Genomic DNA, 14,229 nt, shown 5'->3' with positions numbered 1-14,229 from the left:
TTTTTAAGTAACTGATTGATCCAGCATTGATTTTGAAATCTCTGTCCCCCTTACCAAACATAATGAAAGGGATCATGATGGTCTTCTCTTCTCCTCAGTATTTGACACGCTGCATCTATCTCCTTATTCATGATCTAAGCACTGCTGGAAAAGACCATGTTTCTTTCTTATTGATTGCCAATGACAAACCTGTCTATAAAAGTCATGTGTCATAAGTGGAGAGCCTACCACATTGCCAATAGTCAGTGAGCAAAATCCATTTCCTTTATACATGGATATCTAACCACTCATCATGGTGCACAATGATTAAAGATATCGTTTCTTCTCCAAAAAAAAAAACTCTGGGGTAGCAGCAATTAATCTTGAGCACAGTCCTATGCTGTGCATGTTAACCAAATGGACAAGAACGTGAAATAGTGTTCTAATATATGAATATAAATTGCATTTTAGTAACTTTAGCTGCTGTTAGGCTTTGTTAAACTTTCTCCAGTTTTCAGTACAGTCGTCTTCTCTTAATTCTACCACATGACATACTGTTTGGCACATTTTCTCCATGCAAAGAGCCAAATAGCTCATAAGTATAACTAGGGGTGTTGATTTACATTTTAAAAAGCTAAATTAATTGCCTTGCTGTAATTTCCAATGGTCGCAATGTTGGAAATTACAGCACGCATTGTTTGATGTCTACATACTCAAATACGTTTAACAGTGAATTGCATTGTGGGCAATACACAGCAGATTTAACAGTAAAGAGGTTTTAAGATCAACTGTTTTTCGGTCTCTTGAACCAGCAAATGGAAAAATTAATAGATGCGAAATGTACCACAAATGTAGATATTTATATTTCAGAATGTATTTTTAACCTGCTATATGCTATTCTATGTGAAACATAGGGCTCTGTTTTTCACATGTCTTCAGCCAATCTTTCCACAATATCTAGTTTAAGAAGCAGAACGTATTGTACATTAGATTACATTTTCATAATTGTTTTTGCTTGGTGTTGGCAATATAATGCACTTCAATGGAATTATCTATGAATGTAAGTAATATTTCAGGTAGCCTTTAGATTCATTGTTTAATTTGACTTGTAAAAGTCAAATGATTTGTTGGCTACCGATGCTTACTGGAGGTTGCTGAGTGCACGTAATATTTTAATATCGCTGCCCAATAGAAACGTGAAGAGGAGAGTAGGCTCCGGATTAATGAAACACAACTCCTATGTTTTGGGGTTGTTACCAAGGCGATTGGAAAGCTGAGTAAAAGAGGAGCTGTTGATGGCTCATTGTTTAATCTTTCTTTCACTTTTTTTTTTTGCAAGCTCTGGTTTCTCTGGATATAGTTTTATTCGAAGGTATGCAGTCAAAAACTGCTGTTTACAAACCTGACCCCATTTACTCCTGTGGCTTCAAACACTGTTCCTGAGCTCGTTATGCTGACATTTCTATCTGATTGCATTTTTCAGAACCACTAATGCTTTGTTGCTTAATTTCCCTTCCAGGTAGTGGAGGCTTTTCATTCAGCACAGCGCTCCACACCGAGATCTGAATTACCCCCAGCTTCAAGCCCAGAACATCCTTTCTATCAAGGATAGCGGGGCTCCAGTTAAAGGCACCAAAGGTAAAAAAGTTTTTTTTTAATTGTGTAAGAAAACAGCAAGGTGAAAGCCAGATTTATTTCATCTAGCGTTAAAAGGAATTAGCACATTATTTTCCTCGATGATGTCATGCTGTTGTAAATACAAGTATTAAAACAAAAGTTTGACACTGATTTATTTTGAAGTGTATCGGTTTTCATAAGTTGGCATCGGAGCCATTCAAAGATGACCAGAAGATGATTTGGTGCCGACAAGTGGAAGGCTTGTTTTGCTCTCCATGGTAACAGTTTAAAGCTACCCTAGGGAAGAGCTGGTCTATTAGTCCACACAGCTCTCCATCAAAACCACGAGACAACATGAATTGTTTAACATTCTTTGACTAAGCGTCTCTCTGCTCCATAACAACATAATTGTCTGTTAGATAGTGCTTGACTTCCTCAGCGATTTCCACTTCAAATAGTTCCTGTCGTACCACCTGAGTCCATCAAGGGAATCCTCAAGGGAAATACTATCCAGCACCTACAGTGCAGTACCAGACTGCCCATCATTGTTCCAATGCTACACATTTCACTACATATATTCATCAGTCTAGTGCTGTCGTCGACCGAGTAAGGGGAGTAAGCTTACTATAAGTCTATTTTAATCATCAGTGGCAGAGCTAAATATAGACGTTCTTCAAAATCAGGTTTAAAAATGTTAAGATCCTTTAAATAGACCCCAAAGTCTTTGAGCACTTTGAGTGTGCAAGAGGCCCAGTTTTGGCAGATGATTGCTCTCATTGTCTGGATGACGACAGAAAGTTCTCCTATTGCAGTAACGAGCAAAATCTCTCGCAGTTTCAAATCACATGGTTATTTACATAATCTAGGTCATTCATTTTTGTAACCCCAAGAGCAAATACATGAAAAAATAACAGAAGTAAACTAGCACCCGATTTCAGTGTTACTAAGCAACCTTAGAATAAACCACAGTAGCATTCAGATTTTCGCAGACTGTTTAAAGATCAAGGAGCATAACGATAACTTTATTGGCTTATCCCATAAGGCAGACATCAGAGGCCACCCTAGGTGGTATATTCAATCCCATGATACAGCGATACTTTATGACCTGTATACCCTGATCTCAGCCTGACACAACGTGGCACAGACTCCACAAGATGCTGGAAGGTGTCTCGAGGGAGTCCGTTCATTTATAATCCACTGACAGTCAGGCAGTGGATTGTGGTGATGAATCGTTCAAGTTAATCTCAAGCACGGGGGATTGTGGTGGCCATGGAAGAGGCCTGAAGCCTCTGTCATGCTCCTCAAACCACTTGCCCAATTCTACGGTGGATCGTTTTGAAAGCAGCTATCACCATCAGGGTTCAGCATTGTTGGGTGAACTTGGTCCGCGGCGATGCTTAAGTAAACTACAGCATGTGTTTGGATTCCAGAGTAATCAAAGGACCCAGGTTATACCAGGAGAACATATCCCACACCAGGGTGATATCAAATCCAGTTATGCAGACCAGTGCTTCAAAATTGCCCAAGTTATGTATATAGCGCTCACTTAAACGTTTAAATGAATGCCACAGAACAGTATTTTTTGATTGAATCCAACGCTGTTGAGTAGAGCATTAGTACTAATGAACAGGAGGATAATCTGTTTCTCCTAATGACTGTTTAATTAAAGTGTTACTAAGCAACCTTACGATAAATGACAGTTCTGTTTAAAGTAGTAACTAAGGTTTTAAATTAAAGTTCCTTAATTAACATCAGTATGCATTTCTAAAGTGTTTTTCAGTGGAAAACCATAGCACTGTGTCATTCTCTTGTCTCATCGATTGAGTAAAACAGGACAGCGAACTATAGGGCTGTAATTACACATTATGAAGTATATTTTCTTTGCTGGGAAAATTGCAGGTTTGTGACCAGTTTAAGAGTGTAACAGTACAATGAAATTCAACCCATAAATATTTAGATCTAACCTCTTGTGGGGTCTAAGGTAGTAACCCCATTCTAACACAAGACATCTCGTTCTGTTTTAGATTAAATTTAAAAACCCCACACGACTTTAAATTCACAGCTAGTCCATCAGCTAAATTAGTAATGAGAATAAATCTATGCTAATTTTAAAATTTGGGTATTTGCATAGTAGTTACATAGTAAAATACATGTGTACTTACACATAATTATAATGTTATCATGCAGAATTACAATGTACTAACAAAAGACAGTAACATTCCCTTGTTTATCGTTCATAACCGTAGACCTTGTAATTATTATTTAAATAGCAGCAGTATTTATAATTGTATTGTCTGCACACACCATAATAAAAATTTCACTTTAACAGCAGAACATTTTTAGCTGCAATAACATCTTCATAACAGAAACTTCATTATTTTTTTTAATTATCATACCTTTAATTTAATTATGAAGTATAATTTCTTTCTTTCTTTTTTAAGTCTGATTAATGTAATTAGATTACTGCTAATGGATTCAAATGCAGGAAAGTATTTATACACATAATCAATTTTCAACTAATTCATGAAACTTTTTTTTATTTTTTTATTCCGAAAAGCGTACTTATACAGGATAAATCTTAATTTAAATATTTATACAGTTTTGAAAATGATGTTGTAATTGTATTTTACTCGATAATATTGATTTAAATAGTGACAAGGATTTATAACTCGATTACAAAGCGTAATTAGCCTGTGCTGTTGAATATTAAAACAGGTCAGCAACTCTTTATAAAAAGGGTTGGCGATATAAATGATGCGTGAACATACATGACACATTCCATAACGACATCATATTAAAACCACAGCTGCATTGAAGGCACAATACCTTCCTGCACGAAGGATGGGGTATGGCTAGGGATTGCCAGTGAAATAGTACGATTAGCACTGCCAGGCCAGTTTAAAAGCAGGGCATTTCAAAATAAAACCCACCCCAGACACAGACATAGGAATCATATTGTAAAAAAGAAAATAGCATTTACAGATAGTGTTTAATCATTTTAGATCAGACCTGTTAGATCCTAGTCCTCAAAGGAAAGTGAGTAAAAACCGAACATGTTACGAGTCACAAATCAGTCCTTTGTAGTGTTGAACTCCTTTCGAACATTACTGGCGTGCTTTCCTTTCAAGAAAGAAATAAAAATGCAATTTACACTTTACAGTAAAAAAAAAAAAATTGTGAATGGAATCGATAGTTAAAATACTGGCAGTAAATGTTCATGAAATCAATACATACTGCTCTTATTTTCTTGCAATTTTTTAATAGAAATAAAATTAAACTGATGTAAACAAGCTTTAACCCTGGCATTAATGGCAAAGACAGTTCAGCGGCACAATAATGGCAATGCAATGGATCTATGGAACAGGACGGTGGCAGCACAAGGGCATCTACAATGACTGGTATTCCCTTACAGGTCTATGGTACTGTGTCAGCACCAGACAGTGTGCTACCGTATCAGGACCACAGTGCAATATTAATTCCAAATCTATGTTATTGTCCTTGCTGGCTAATCTGCTAATATTTATTGAGATTCTGTCAAGTTCATTTTTCCATTTTTTGTTTTCTGTAAGGGGGCTGGCTAATGCGTTGTTTGAAACATTAGTTATTTTTGACAGAGGTACAAGTGGTCTGAAGTGCAGGTCTGGGCACAGCAGCGGAGGTGGCTGAGAGCCTTGTTCATTATAAAAAGGGCCTCATTAGAGCTTCACAAACACGCTGTTATAATGAGGGTGAAGTACACGGAGCATCATCTCAGAATTCCAGGGATTGCGCCACCGTTTCCAGCGGAGATCAGCACCAACATCTTAATCACCAGAGCGCTGTAGCCTTGCATCTCTCCAAATAGACTGGGGCAGAGGGAGACGGAGTATGAGAAATGTATGAGAATCAAACTGGGATTGTCTGTGTAGAGAGAGAGGGAGGTGGGAGACGGATGGACAATTACATGCATACTGTATGCATACAGATATTATGCCATTTTAATGGATTTGTGTGCTTGGATGATAAGTAATAATCTGCATGACTCTAACTTTTTGAATATTGTGCCTGTTTACTAACTAAGGTCAGAAGATTTTTGTCTAGAAAAGTCTTTTTAATGAGCGTACACTACACTGAACACTGAATTATCTTCAAACGGTTTTGAACCTGTTTGGCTAAGAGGATTCTTGTGCTGATTGTGACAGTATAGTGCAAGGGTTAATATTTAAAACTGTCCTGAGTGTTGTTGTAGCTTTGCTTTAGCCCCGGATCCCCTTTAATGAAGAGATTATTGCGGAGAGGATAAAAGCAGTTGATAATTAGAGAAGATTTTGAATGATTTCATTCAAGACCTATTCATATTCCAGCTTCCTCCCTCAAGCCCACTGCACAAATTAGATTTTTCTTTTTAATCTTACATATTTCTAATGAGACATTAAACCCAAGATACCACCATACTTGTAAATATACTCGCTAAATTACGAGTATAAGTACAGAATTTTTTCTTTTTTTTTTTACCTGGCTGAATTATTCTGGACACACCACATTTTTTTTCCATTTCTGCAGTATGTCAAAATATATAACCAGTGCATGCAGATGCAGGGGGTCCTCATTATAGTGTAATAATCACACAGTAAGTGAAAGGCTAAACATATTTGTATAAAACCGAGATTATGGTGAAAAGCAATCCAAAATTATAGGAGTTTTTGATAACAGTTTGGTTAGGACTGGGGCAAATCCAAGACTTGAAAAACAAATAATACACGTGCCAAGAAAAAAAACTACGGTGTTCTGTTCACTATTTTTTCCTCCATTTCCCCACCTTCTTGCTCTCTTAATTTTGAACTAAATCCACAGACTGTGAGCGTGACTAATCAGAACCCGGAACGCTAAAGTAGCGAGCGTGGAAGCTAATGGATTTGCAACAGCCCGGGATGTAAATGTCACCTCTGTAATTATCAGAGTGATTATTGTTAACCAGCAAAGCTCTGTACTTATCTTGCGCTGGAACAATGCGGGAGGAAATTGCAATTGATGTTATCGCAGGTGGGGAGCCTTGCAAAGAGGCAGTGCTAAATGGGCTGCTCATATTGGACAACAAGATAACGCGAAGTCTGAATGCACTCAGTATGGGGATGCTACAATGAGCATTTTCAATTCTGTTCTGAGTATCTTGGAAAAGGCTTTTGGAGTGTTTTTTCCCCATTATGATTTTTTTTTTTTTTTTTTTGTTAAGCAGAATATCATATTTTCCTTAAACTGAATTTACTTACCCGTTTAAGTTAGTATAGCAAATAGTGATTTAAAAAAGATTGAATGAAAACTTTAATAACAGACATATCTTACAGAACACACATAATAGGAACTAAAAATAGGTCCAGTGTCACATCACATGTATACATAGATAGGAAGACAGTGTGTGGGCTTGTGATTTAAATACTAAAGCATTCACGAATATTTACATGATGAATATCTCCTGTTCTAATAGAGTCACGATATTCCAAGAACCCCAATTATGACATCGCTCCTGCTTTGTGAATCACACTGAATGTGACAGGGGCAGAGGGAGCTGTTGTTCCCTTGCTCGCACATGCGTGTACGCGGATCCCTGCTCTCCTGTGCGTGCGTCTCTGCACTGCAGCTGGCGTGCCTTGTAACCGTGCTGTACTCCTGATAGCAAACGGTTCTGAGCAGAGCACCCTCCTCGATGCCTCATGAGGGAAGGCTGTGTCGCTGCACTTCGATGCCTCCCTTCCAGATTTGGACTTTATTCGGCACCAGCGACAGTAATTTGAGACACTTAATGTAAAGTGTTACCCCTTTTTCAGCGCAAACGCACCATGCTCATTACGTTTATGTCCACAACATGAAGGAAAATGCTACTATCTCCCAAAATTAAGGTTTAAAAAAGGCCCCTGGTGCCTCCTCTTAAAACACCACAAGTAAACATCATAGTTAACTATGGAAAAATGCTGCCAATGCACATGTACTGGAAATACAGAACAGTGATGGTAAATGCCCATTCTAAACATGGGGAAAGAGCTCAACTTACTGTGCTGAGCTGGTAACCTGAAGGCAGATCCTTCTGTCTTACAGTAATACTGATTCATATATTTATCTACCCTTCCTTTTATTCATCCTGGCGGCAGGTATTTTTCCATTGCTGGTTTACTGCACTGCGCATCCCCTCATAAAACACTCACGTTAACACTGAAATACATGGAAACGAAAATACTTCCTCATAACCTGTGCCAGATACCGGTAGTTAATCGTGTCATTTACAATCCGTTCCATAAAATATTCCGCAGACACAAACACGCTATCAATTTTAATGGCCCACCCGTGTTCCATTCAATTACATTTCGTTAAATATTTAACGGTATCTCACACTTGTTTGGGAATTTCAATGTGCTTGGTGCAGTGGGACGGTTCACGGTGAGTGCACAGGGTAAGACAGACCAAAAAAAACACTTGTATTCCTTCATCTGAACTAATGTCCCTACAACAGTTATACTAGTCTTTAGAAGGCTTATGTGAAATCAGGTATATTAACAATGTCCCTGTACTTACAGACACTTGTTCCACAGGTACAATATAAAGAGCCACTGGTTCAGTCATTAATGGCAGAATGTGAGAGTGAGAGAGAGAGATAGAAGTTAACACTTGCGGTTGCCATGGGGTTATGAATCATATTTGACATACAGATGCCATCACAGTGATCTAATACAAACCGCTGGTAAGCCCGTGCAGTAACATGGAACTATATCAGTACAAGGATGCAATCAGAATCACTGTGCAATATCCGAACCAGATCCATGGTGTTGTCCATTGCTGACAATGCTGCCAATGGTTCTGCTGTGGTTTCTTCAAGGCATTGTAATGATAAACCAACAAGATTTCTCAGGCTTTGAAAAATATTGGACTTTTATCCGTGAAAGTCAAATGATTTGAGATCTGTTGTTAACGATGGTCCTGTTCAAAGCCAAATGGGGGAAGGGTGTGTGTGTGTGTGGGGGAGGGGGGGGGGTTACAACCTCATGGAACAAAGACTTTTTTAAGGTGGCTATCTCATCAAACCACCACCCCCCCCCCCAGAGACATGCCTTAATCTTTTTAAATAATCCAAGTGACGACCTTCAAGATGAAACACGGCCCTTCTGCTTCGTGCTCCTGACATCTCCCCATTGTTGTTATTATTAATCAGAAAAGAATGCAAAGAAGGAAAGACTGCATTTCCGCAGAGCAAATCTATTTAATCTGTTTAACTGCTCATCGATTTGTGCTTCAGCTGCGATAATGAGTTTGGTATTTAGGCTACAGATTACTTCACATTCAGAGGCACAGAAAGCACACAATTGGGCTTTATTCAAATGATCTGGGCTGCTCGAAGTGTGTAATTCATTTAGAAAGCTGTATTGATTTGGCATTCAGGCAGATCGCAGGTGCTTGTCCGGCTGTCTTTTGGATTCGTTTCCGTAGGGAAACGTCTTTCTTCAGGCTGACTTTCAGCCTACCCCGGGTGATACGTTAGCAAACTCATCTTTACTGCAGCTAGCCTTGCAAGCAGCCCATGCCACATGTTCACCTTTAAATACTTATGCTCAGAACAGCAGCACTAATAAGAAAATGTGAGGCTCAACAAGTGACACTAAGAGCAATGCATATTTAAATGGACTTGCTGCATAACAGGTTAAAACAGTTCTGAGACTTTTAAAATGACGCTGTTGGGAGCAAGTGGCCTTGAATACAATATACGTTGTTTACACATTGTTTTTGTGTTCCCTTAGTTGTATGAAAAAGGAGTGACAAATGGTGCCATTTCACAAATCCCCACTGTCCCTTAATTATTTAACTATAGTACTTCTTCTTCCCAAATGATGATGGCAATGTAATGTTTGCTGTGCAAGAGTAGCACAGCCTTGGGTAGAATAGTGGGAACCATTAGAATCATGATATGAACCAATGCAATCCATTGCAATCCATTGCAGTACCCTGGTGCCAGTGTCACTGTGCCATAGTGGTGGGTCTGTGGTCTGTTTTTCACAGACAAAAAAAAATGTAATTAAAAAAAAATACAAAAGAGAAATAAACAAACCAATCATAAAATCAGGATATAAACACAAAAAACAGATTTGTCTATAAAAGCTTCTCAAGGGCCTTAACCAAATGCGAGACCGAACAGATAAGTCTTCAGACCTTTTTTAATGCAATTGGAGATTTTTAGATCCGTCTCGCGAGCTTAGTCCTGCAATTGTCATCAGACTTGTCGTATTTCCACATATTATTCTGAGACTCTAACTAGCGGTGTCTTGTGAAGGCTATATCTTATTAACCAGTCCCCTTAAATTTAAACAATCCGTGCACGAACATTTCTTTTCAGCCTGTTAATAATCATTAGAGTTACTTATCTTTATATCCTTTGCCAGGGTATTCGTGTGTTTTTCTTCTGCATTTCTCTGGTTGTAACAGTGTACGGGCTAGTCTGCCTGTCTGCCTGTCAATTCACCCCTTGATCAGTGCAAGATAAACTGCCTCACCTTTCACACAGCCCTTATTTGCCCCCCTCCTGAGCAATCCATAAATCACTGGCTGTGGATGGAGAGGTAAAGAAAAAGCCCTGGTAACATATGCATCCTCACGTCTCCAGATCTCCGTAAGCGTTTGCAGGATATTCCCTTCCATCATAATTAAATATGTCTGTCGTATTATAAATGACGGGACCTTTGAGAAGCTATCACCGTACTTTATCACAACTGCCATTACAAGGAAGAGGATTTAAGGGAGAGATCTGCCCCTATTTTTATTATGTTTTTATGTTGTGTGTGTGTGTGTGTGTGTGTGTGTTTAAATCAAAAGGCTGCATTCAGATTCGATATCATTGGCTTTCTTCTTCATCTCATCCTTATTTTGCTGCTGATTTTAAAGAGGGTGTTTGCAAGCAGATACAAACTGGCACATAGTAGCCACTCATAGTATAGGTCATTCATAAGCATGCTTGTACACACACTCAAGTGTGGGCATCTATAGCTACCTTCACTCCTTCTTCACTCCGCTGTGTAAACAGCTTGGACTCAGAGAGGAAGCGGTCAGTACCTTGCTTCTTCTATCTGGCACAGTATTGAAGTGAATGTTTCATTCCTGATAGTTTACTAGACAGCATCCGTCCAGCAGTTATGATCACTGAGGCATCACCGGTCAGCACAGAGCCAACTCATTGTAATCAAAATGACCCCCTAGCCCAGGAAACGGACATTTTGGAAAGTGAAGAAGGAAATTGAAATAACATCCGAAACTATTAAACACTCGATAGAACTAACTTTAGAAACATTAAAAGAAACGTAATAAATTAAATGACAAACGTTAAGACGAACTGTTTTTTTTTTTGTTGTTTTTTTATAAAATCAAGAAATGTATTACGCCCCCCTGTGGCAGGACAGAAGCGCTGCTGCTGTAAACAGTGTGTGTGTGTGTGAGGGAATGTAAGCCAATCCCTGCCAACCTTACATTTCCAAAATTAATTGCACTTTTACACCAAAAATTGTAACTGGTTGTCATTTGTTTGTTCCCTCGTCCTTCTTCAGAGAAGATGCTGTGTAAAAACAAGCAAGCTTTAGAACAAAATGACTTCCAGAGCTCATAAGCATTAATTTCATTAAAACAAAATTTGTTGCCATGCCATCGGACATCTATAAATAGCTCCCTCATCTGTTTATGAGCGCACTCTCCCTGGAGAGACATGTGATAACGACACCAAAGCGCTACAGAATCCGGCTCATCCAAGCAACTATCAGATACATGAATAAGGAAATAAAGAAATAGATCAAGCTGTTTGTGTTTAGCTCTGAACAGCTTCTCCTCCAACTGAAGAGCAGTGTTTGCTTTTAACACATCTCCTGGTGTTTAATATCCCCATGCAGATGCTTTGAGCCTTTAGCTTAACAGGGCCAAGAGAGTCTGCTGGATCTCTTTGCAGGGCCCTGCGTCAGTCCGTTAGAGAAGCCCTGTAAAATCAGTAAAGAAAGCCTTCGATTGTTGGGATCGCAAGGAAGCTAAATGCTTTAGAAAACGGTTTGTATTGCCTGCTTCACCCCAAAGGGAAATTGACCATATGTGATACAGCAGGGAAGGCTTCGGTGCATAAAACACATCTACAGAATAAGCATAAACATCAGGTAGCCAGACTCCCTCGATCTCTCACTAATACAGTACCTTGCTGCTGTCAGACTGATCCCTCCCAGACTATTACTACACTAAACTATGCGTGTCTGTTTCTCTCATTATTATTTCTTCTTTAAATCTGCAGTGTTACGCCATCGTGTTTGCTGTGACTCCAAAATATAGTTCCTTGCTGTTGGTTTGCAATAGCCTTCAATAGTAGAGCTGTTCAGCCATTCTGTCCATTGGAACAGGCTGGTCTGTAGTTGGGATTTACGTGCATTGTGCTAATTTAAAACTTGCCGTAGTTGTTTACTGTTTGTTTGTTCCCCAAAAGTAGTTGTCAGTTGACACAAGCTTTCTTCCTTTGCACCAGCACTACGTCACTATGTTTTTCAATTTCACCAAGGCTATAATTAAAATAATATAAGTATTAAAAAACAGTTTTGCATGTATTATTCTACATGTCTTTTTTTACTGCTGGGCAGCACTGGGCAATGGGAAATAATCATTGTAATAAGCATGTTTTTAAATGTAAATCATCAATTTAAATTACTAGGATATTGAAGCAATTTGTAGTAATGGTTGTTAATATGTTTCCTTCACATAAGCAACCCCAAGTCATAGTAGATAAAATGAAAGTATTATGATTCAGTTATTTCCAACGTACTTCTTTGAATGCAATGTATTGACAAATACATCGGTTAAAGAGATAATAAGGTAGCCTAACCACCCTTACCCAGGAGCAGCCATTTCATGAACAGACGTCCTGTGGTGTTTGACCTCCTGCTGCAGACAGCATCAACGTTCCAAGGGTGACAGTACTCATGAACCAGAGCACATGGAGTCCTCTGAGCTGTACCAGCACAGAGCTGCAATTACCACCTGTGATTATGCAGGGGATATGCACGGTCTCATTAGCCAGGATTTAATGTACCTCTCTATAGGTCCGGGTTCAGCTCCTGTTTCTCCTGCCTACCCATGATTTAGAAGAGATGTGGAGCCTTTTTTTCAGTTTTTTCTTTTTAATGAGGGATAATCCATTTGTAACGGTACAGATTGAAGTCTTGGAGGTTTGTTGATTCAAAGCATAAATCACTTAAATCTATGAACTACATTGCTGGCAAGAGACAGAGGGAAAGAAAAGACGAGGCAAGAGTTTGCTTTGTAGTTAAAATTTTGGGGATGTTGCTTCATGCTGCATTATCCCACCTGATAGACAGATAGCTTGAAAGCCATAATACCATGAGTCTTAATCTAGAGATCCGCTATGAAAAGGTTGTAGCAGTGCATAAGGTGCTTAACCATGACAAAGGTGCAAGCTGAATACACTGAAAACACCGTTCTGTCTTGAGCAATGGGATATGTGGGGCAGTGTTCTAATAAGGTGACGTCCATGCAAAGATCATACCTGTATATGGAATCCCTAACAGTTTTCTTGCCTTGATAACAAGTTTTAAATATTTCACCATGACTTTGTGTATCATTGAGTCTTTATCTTTGATTCCAAAGTGTGCTGCTTTTATTCACCGACAGGAATCCAAGCCTCCACATAACCCTTTTCTTACTTGTTTGAGTCTATTTGGTATTCCTATTACAGAGCGAAGGCTCACTTCCACCATACTGTTCTGTCTCGCATGCGATACTTGTAACAGCCTGTTGAAAAGGGGCGGTACACCCATAGTGGAGTGGCTAAGCAGTGCTTGTGCAGTAAGAGCATATTTTAAAGATATAGTATCATTTCAATGGACATTGTAGAGGGTTGTTACATATTGCAGAACAATTCATCCACTTGACAGTTTAGTCAAACGAGAACATTGAGACTTCCTGATTTGCCACACTAATAGCAGACCTCTGTAAATGTGTCATTTTTATTTAATGAGTAGGAAAAGGTGCTGAATAAGACAGGATGACAGGCTGTTGTAGCATTCTGTTAATTTGCATTTTTAAAGTTCCAAATTGCATTTTAGTTGGTGTTACTTTTTTCATGCAGAGTAAAATGAAATGAAAACAAATGCGTTTTTTTTAACAACTGTATGCATCATCCTGCAGTTTTTTTTTTTTAATCTAAATGTTAGGGTAGAGGATGCTAATTATGCTTGGGAATAAAAAAAAACCCAAACAGTATTTATGCTGATATTATTCAAAATACCATAGCAATTACCATGTTGAGTCATTCATGTCATTGTGTAATTGCAGAAGTATGGGGCAGACATAGAATGCACAGATTGTGAGTATCTTGCGAATAAAACACAGTGATTCAAAAAAGGATGCAATTGAATGTAAAATGAGTTCTTAAATAATGTGATGACCTTCATAAATGTGTTTTCTAACTCATTTGAATCCCTGCTTTCTCTTTTTTTCTGTGCAGTGCTAAATGATCTTCAATGGCAGTTATTCCATAACTATAAAACAGTTAAAGTTAGACATTTTACTAAGGAGGTCAGTCCAGTACCGTGCTTTGAGTTGACTTCCTCCAACCCAAACCTCCACCTCATTTTA

Source organism: Acipenser ruthenus, chromosome 47 (genome assembly GCF_902713425.1).
Source record: "Acipenser ruthenus chromosome 47, fAciRut3.2 maternal haplotype, whole genome shotgun sequence".
In the NCBI taxonomy this organism is placed as follows: domain Eukaryota; kingdom Metazoa; phylum Chordata; class Actinopteri; order Acipenseriformes; family Acipenseridae; genus Acipenser; species Acipenser ruthenus.
This window is presented reverse-complemented; position numbering follows the sequence as displayed.